This window comes from Dipodomys ordii, unplaced genomic scaffold (assembly GCF_000151885.1).
Source record: "Dipodomys ordii isolate 6190 unplaced genomic scaffold, Dord_2.0 Scaffold201, whole genome shotgun sequence".
In the NCBI taxonomy this organism is placed as follows: Eukaryota; Metazoa; Chordata; class Mammalia; order Rodentia; family Heteromyidae; genus Dipodomys; species Dipodomys ordii.
Genome location: NW_012267417.1, coordinates 536963 through 544582, shown reverse-complemented (window position 1 = coordinate 544582; position 7620 = coordinate 536963).

Below are 7620 nucleotides of genomic sequence, written 5' to 3'. Positions count from 1 at the left end.
GCGGGAGCAGGGAGGATTGGGGGGTTGGGGGAGGAGGATGGGAAGGGATGGGAAGGGGAAACAAAGGAGGAGGCTACAATGCTTGATAAGAAATGTACTCATTATCTTGCCCATGTAATTGTAACCCCGCTGTAAAGTATTTTCAGAATAAAAAAAAGAAAGAAAGAAAAAGAAATCATTTAGAAGGCTTTTGTTTCATTCCTAGCTATTTAGTGTTTTTAGATTGCTCATCTAAGTGCCCTATGAATTATGCATGCACAATGTATGATTTTGATCTTTTAAAATCTAACATTTAGATTTTTGACTACTATATATCTTATTTTAATAGATTTTATTGTGGGTTTTGGTGGCATATGAGTTTCTGAGAGGATGGTATTAATTTATAATTGCAGAAGCGTTTCTCATTAATTTAATTCTTTCTTAGCTGATTGATTTCAAATACCTATTAGTAGGCTTTATATACATTTTATAATAGTTAACATTTTTCCTGAAGAATAATTACCTCTTGGGCTGGGAATGTGGCTTAGTGGTTGAGTGTTTGGTTAACATGCATGAGGCCCTAGTTTAGATTCCTCAGCACAATATAAACAGAAAAAGCCAGAAATGGCGCTGTGGTTTAAGTGGTAGCGCGCTAGCCTTGAGCTGAAATGCTGAGGGACAGCTCCCAGGCCCAGATTTCAAGCACCACCACTGACTGAAAAAAAAAGAATAATTACGTCTTATTATGAAATTATATTGTTTCAAACGTTATTTTCTTAGTATAAGATGTATTTCTACTTTTTAGACTTCCTGTTTATATAATATCTTTTTTTCATCTACTATGTTCAGGTTTTCTGAGTTTATATTTAAAGTATATTTCTTACAGACAGCTTAGTCATGTTTTTATCTGATTTCTCAGTTCTTGTTTTTGTATTGGAGTATTGACTATTCACATCAATACTTTTCTTTCCCTCTTCTCTCTTTACTACATCAATTGCAATGTTGATATTTTATCATTCAGATTTATAAATGAAGCTGGATTCATATGGTATTTCCCTACCTTTTTCTATTATGTAGTTGTTTAATAGGATTATAATATATGGTTAATCTTAACCTTCTATGTAAGTGAATATATTCTACCACTGACCTGATGTTATCATTATTATATGGATGACTACTATATATATGAAACCCTTTAAGGCTACACTACAATTATGTACATATTTCAAAGAGCATGAATAGTAACAGTCCTTTTATATTTACCATTTTTTTAATGTTTTTCTGTATTCCTAACTATCGAGGCTTTCCTTTAGTAACGTTTCCTTTCACATAAAGAAGTTGTTTGTTAAAGAGGTCTTCTGGAGATGAAATCTTAGTTGACCTTCATTGGAAAAAGACCTATTGGCCCATTTTTTTCTGGTCCTGGGGCTTGAACTCTGGGCCTGGACACTGTCTCAATAGTTCTTTTTTCTCAAGGCTAGCACTCTACCACTGGAGCCACAGCAACATTTCCCGCTTCTTCTGAGTAGTTCATTGGAGATGAGTTTCATGGACTACTTTTCTGCCCAGACTGGCTTTGAAATGCAGTCCACAGATCTCAGCTTCCTGAGAGGCTTGATTTATAGGTGTGAGTCACCAGCACCCAACTTGCTAAAGGTGTTTTGTTATCTTGTGATTTGTGTGGGTTTTCACAAAAAATCTTATGCTCATTGGGACATTTACTGGTATGTACGATGTCATTTTTCCTAGCTGCTATCAAGATTTTTGGTCTTTACAGTATTTTTTTAAGTTTTCACCTGTTCATCTTGTTTCAGGGGCTGGTTTTCTTGAATTTTATTTTATATAAGGTTCACTGAACTTCTTTAATATATCTATTATGTGTATGTATATACTAAGTATATAAATATTTATTTCTATTACCAAATTGATATTTCTGGACATTGGGCTTTCAGGAGTTGGTTTTGTTTGTTTTAATTCACTCATCTCTCTCTTTTTTCTTTCTGGAGATTCCAATTATACATTTGGTTAGAGTCTAATAGTCTACTGAAATTCTGTTCATTGTTTTATCTTTTCTTTTGTCTGACTTTTCTAGTTTGAAAGAGAATTGTGGGCTGTAATTTCTCTTAGTGAACTTGATATTCTCTTTTACTTTTTATACAACGATAGATACAATTAGATCTACAAAGCTTCATAGAAGGTTGCATTTGAAATGTAATTTTGGTTATAAAGTGGGAGTAGAACTAAAATCTGTTCTAAAGATTTAGAACAGTTTAAAGAACTATACATTATTTATGGTCTTTAAATTCTTTCTTTGTGATAAGGACAAAATAATGGCATTTGCAGGGAAATGGATGGAACTAGAAGAAATCATGTTGAGTGAGGTAAGCCAAGAGCAAAGAGACAAACGGCACATGGTCTCCCTGATAAGTGGATGCTAAATCCAAAATGTACAGAGATAGGACAAAGTAAGCAAAGGTCCTCCACTCATCTGGTTGAATCATCATTAAACAACCCCATGCTGCTGACCACATATGTGGTATGTATGTACACATTGGAGGGAAACTAGGAGGATGACAGAACTAGAGGGAAACGGGAAAACATACAACAGTGGGACCCATCAGCTGCACTGGTCATTGATCAAAACAAACCAAGCTACTCAATGGCAGTGATGGGAGGGAGGGAATGAGCAGGAAAGAGGTAACAGGTGACACTAAGCAAAAGGAAAGAAATGCACATATCACCCAGTGTGGAAGAAATAATTGTATTGTCAAAGCTCATAGAACTCATAAACTTTATAGACCACGATAAAGACAATCTGCCCTATGAAGGTTAGAATGTGTTTGTGACTTTAACTAAGTACCACTATCCCACAATACAGTGAAATTTGTGAAATTTATGTAATCACCTAATCACAATAAAAATTGCTAAAAATCTATGAAGAAAAGTTCTAATTAAAATACTTTTTGATCTTTAAATTATCATAATTCTGAATAAATGACATGCAAGTGTTCATTATCTAGAGTTCAGAAAAGTGTTTTAAATATTTCTTTAATTTCAGATGGAAGATAGGAGATTGTCATGACTTTGATGCTCACTTAAAATATATTTTAAAAGCAATCACTTTACTAATTAAAATTTAAGAATGTCTGGTAATTTATGGTTGAGGATGGGATGGAAAAACTGGGAGAGAGGAAGGGAAGGGGTAACATTGTCCAAAAAGAAATGTACTCTTTACATGACTTATATAACTGTAACTCCTCTGTACATCACCTTTATAATAACAATAAAAAGAAAAAAATAAATTAAAAATGGATAAACAGCCTAGCATATCAATACAATAGCATGTTATTTGTCAATAAAAAGGAACAAAATATTGACATATGCACATGGAGGCATCTTGAAACTAGGACTAAATAGAAAAGAAATCAGGCAATAAAAGCCATATGCTTATGTGGTTCCACTTAAATGAAATATCCAGAAGAGACAAACAAATCCACAGGGATAGAAAGTAAATTGAGGGTTGTTGGGGTGAGCAGAGGGGATTTGAAATGACTACAAATGGGTAAGACGTTTGTGGAAAGTAAAAATATTCTAGGATTAGTTTGTGGTAATGGTTTTGCAATTCTGTAAATATGCTAAAAACTACCCTCCCCAAAAAGACATGTACATTATTTATGGCCTTTAAATTCTTTATGATAGTTTAAAATTTAGTGCTATCAAATTGAATGCACTAAACCAAGTTCCTAAACACTTTAAAACTCTTGATAAGTTAATTTTCTTTCCCTGGTTTTCTGAATATACCATACTTTCTCTCTCTCCTCTCCTCTCCTCTCTCTCTCTCTCTCTCTCTCTCTCTCTCTCTCTCTCTTTTAACCTAGACAGCCATTCTGTAAGTAAATTATTAGAAGAAAATGTCCTTATTTCCTTGCCCTTTCCCTGTTTCACAAGTTGACCCTAGACAAATTAAGTGCAAACAACATTCTGTACTATAGAAAAGTTAAATTTGTAATCAATTCCTAGGTTTGTTGTTTGTACTGATGATAAGCATGTCTTCTTGGATAATCCCACCACTTGTCTTCCTATGTGGAACTTAACTGATGATTTCAGTGAAAGGGTAAATACTGACAAAATAATACAGGCACTCCCTCATAAAATGTACTAGAAGACATGAAGAAACTACATTTTAAATTAGGATTTTATCCTCTAATGTTCTTCCAGTTAAGGAAAGTATGAAAACTATAGGAATACCTAATTTTTAAATAATAGCCTACTATCAATGTAAATCAGTAATAAATACAAATATATAGAAAATTCGAACAAAGGTGTGTTTTGCACTTTAAGTCCCTGTCCTGGGTCTTGAACTCAGAGTCAGGGCACTGTCACTGAGCTTTTGTGTTCAAGGTTAGTGCTCTGCCACTTGAAACTACAGCTCTATTTCCAGCTTTCTGTGGCTGATTGTAGATAAGGGTTTCCTTGATTTTCCTGCTGGGGATGGCTTCAAACCACAATTCTCAGAATTCAGCCTCCTGAGTAGCTAATATAACAGCCACAAGCCACCAGCACCCAGACAATGTACACATTTTAACTTAATATCCTTATGAAGATCTTCAGTTAGTTCAAGATATGTTGGAACTTGTATACTTTGCTTATGCTCATCTATACCATGGAAATGTTCCTCAGTAAGCCTTACAGAACCTTATTGGAATGGTTAGCACAATATTTTTGTACTAATAAAAATGCAGTTTTTTGTAGATATGGGAAACCATGGGACCTATGTTTCTTTGAGTCTGGCTTACTTCACTTAATATAATTTTTCCACGTCTTTCCATTTCCTAACAAATGGAGCAGTGCCAGTCTTCCTGATGGAGGCATAGAATTCCATTGTAGGTATATATCACATTTTCTTGATCCATTCATCTACTGAGGGACATCTGGGTTGGTTCCATATCTTAGCTATGGTGAATAATGCTGTGATAAACATAGTTGTGCTGGTAGCTTTAGTGTGGCCTTGTTTGTGATCGTTTGGGTAAATGCCTAAAAGTGGGATTTCTGGGTCATAGGGGAGCTCTATGTCATCTTTTGAGAAACCTCTATTGTTAGAACAAGCAGAAAAGGTCAAAAGCTATGTACAAATAACCATGTAACCTGATGCTAATTGAAATGAACCCCAAGATAGGGACACAAGAGGTTTTATCTTTGTTGCTGTTCTTAATGTACTTATAATGTACTATGTGATATTTTTTGTTTCTTTTGTATGTTCTTCCCCCATGATTCAACCCCTGTTGTTACTGTATTTGATTCTGGTGCCCTGCATCTTGTATATACATTTTTCTAATTTGGGGAGGTGAAGAGAAATAACAAAATGCTGAAATGAGGATACAGGATGACCCACTGTAACAATGAGATGTACAAGACAGTATGTTGAAACTTTGGCAGAGGGTGGCAAGGAGGGTAGGAGAGAGAAGGGAGGAGTTGAGGAGGTAGGGAGGAAAGGGATGGTAGGGGAAATATAAAGGAGGGTGTAACAATGCTCAATAGGAAATGGACTAATTACCTTGCTCATGTAACTGTAATCCCTCTGTACAGTATCTGTACAATAAAAAGTCTTTAAGTAGATGTACAAAGGATTTTCCTTCTACAAAAGAGTTTATGAATACAATGCATCATGATCAATGTTGTACATTTTTAATGACTTTTTTGGTCACTAAATTTTTGTAAAAGTTTTCTTTGGAAATAGTACGACAAGCTTACTGAAAATATAGATGCACTTAAATCTTATGGGACTTTAAAAAATCTACTTCATGTTCAGACACCATTCAAAATACTGAGTACCATTTATTCATATTTTTTCTGTGATTATTCTGGGCTATGATCTTTTCACTCAAGGCTAGCACAGTACCACTAGAGCCATGGCTCAAGTGTATGTGTATGTGTGGGGGGGTGGTATTTGTGTATGTGCATGTGGTAGTGGTGATACTTTGGCTTGAACGCTCAGAGTCAGGTTGCTTTCTTCCATCCAAGAATGAACTGAGCCTCCGCCTGGTATTATATAAAATAACTATACATATCAGCTTATTTGTGACATTAAGCTGCAAGTGTTCTAGTACTGATTTGCAGGACTGTTGTCTAAATAATTCAGTAGTTACTTGATTTCTTTTTTTATTATTGTGAAAATACCGTATAGAGGGGTTATAATTACATGGGTAAGATAACGAGTACATTTCTTATCAAGCATTGTTGTTACTTGATTTCTTTAGTGAATATTTTCATTAAATTTTTACTTAACAGTTAATGAAGAACAAGAACTTATGAAAGAAATAAAGATTAATCTGTTAAAGCAAAATTAAGCAGAGGTAACTAATAAAGTTTGTATAGTTTCAGATAGATTTACAACATCTTAAAATGTACTAGGTTATATTTGCATTTGGAAGGGATAGCTCATGTGTATGTTATTAGGAAACAGAAGTTTCATGATTGCTCTCTTACTCTGTTTTATAATGTAGAAATAGCTTTGTTTATAATGTAGAATGATGTCCATTCTGTTGGTAGTTTGGGAAAAGGTTTGGTTATTCAATTATATTTGCCTATCCATCCATCTATCTGTATGTCTGCTTGTCTATCTATTTTAATGACCTCAAATAGCTTTATGAATTCATTCATTAATATTTTTAAAAAATTCTGTGAGTCTAGATTTTATTTAAAATATAATTTTTCTCTAATACACACTGCCAATCCCATTTCAAAGATCTCATAAAAATTGACATCGACTTCTCTCTCCCTTTATACCCTTGTGATCTACTTAGTCCTTAAGTCTGGTCTTTATTGTCTGGTGAGGAGTTTATCCCTGAGTTTAGAAAGTGCTCTGAGAAAGAGAGATTGCTAATAGTAGAATTAATAGGATGGCCAGAGTTGAAAAAGTTTGAATGTTAGTTATTCTGGGGAGGTAATAAGTTTGTGTAGAGGTTTATGATGGGAAAGAAAATGGGACTATTATTTAGCAGGAAAAATGGAAAGAATTATTTTAGGGACTGTTAGACATAGTCTTAACTGGAAAGAGATAGATTGATTACAGCTAAATTATGGTGTGAAGGAGAGTATGGCAGCTCTTATCAAATGTGACATATTTATTTATTTAGGTGCTGTTCCTGCCATTTGAACTCAGTACCTGGGCACTATCCCCAAGATTCTTTTTCTCAAGGATAATGCTCTATCACTTATGCCACAGCACCACTTCTGGCTTTTTCTGAGTAATTTATTGGAGATAAGAGTTCCATGGATTTTTCTACCCTGTCTGGCTTCAACTTCAAACCTCACTTCTCAGCCCCAGAATAGCTAGGATTACAGGCATGAGCCACCAGCAGCCAGATGAAGGTGGTTCTTTGGGAAAAAAAAACCTGTTGTTTTTTTTTAATAAAAATGTTAAAAAGAATTAAAATGTAAATAGTAAATTTATTATCTTAACATAGTAAATTCATTTTTACAATTGGCTTTCCACTTCTTGAGCACATATATTTTTATTAGTTGTAAGTAACCAAGTGTGTGCTCTTTTTAAAGAATTCTAGAATAATGGGTTTTCTTAATTATTATAAATGACTGTGATACAGGATTCTTCCCACCCCTCCCCCCCAAAAAAAAATCAAA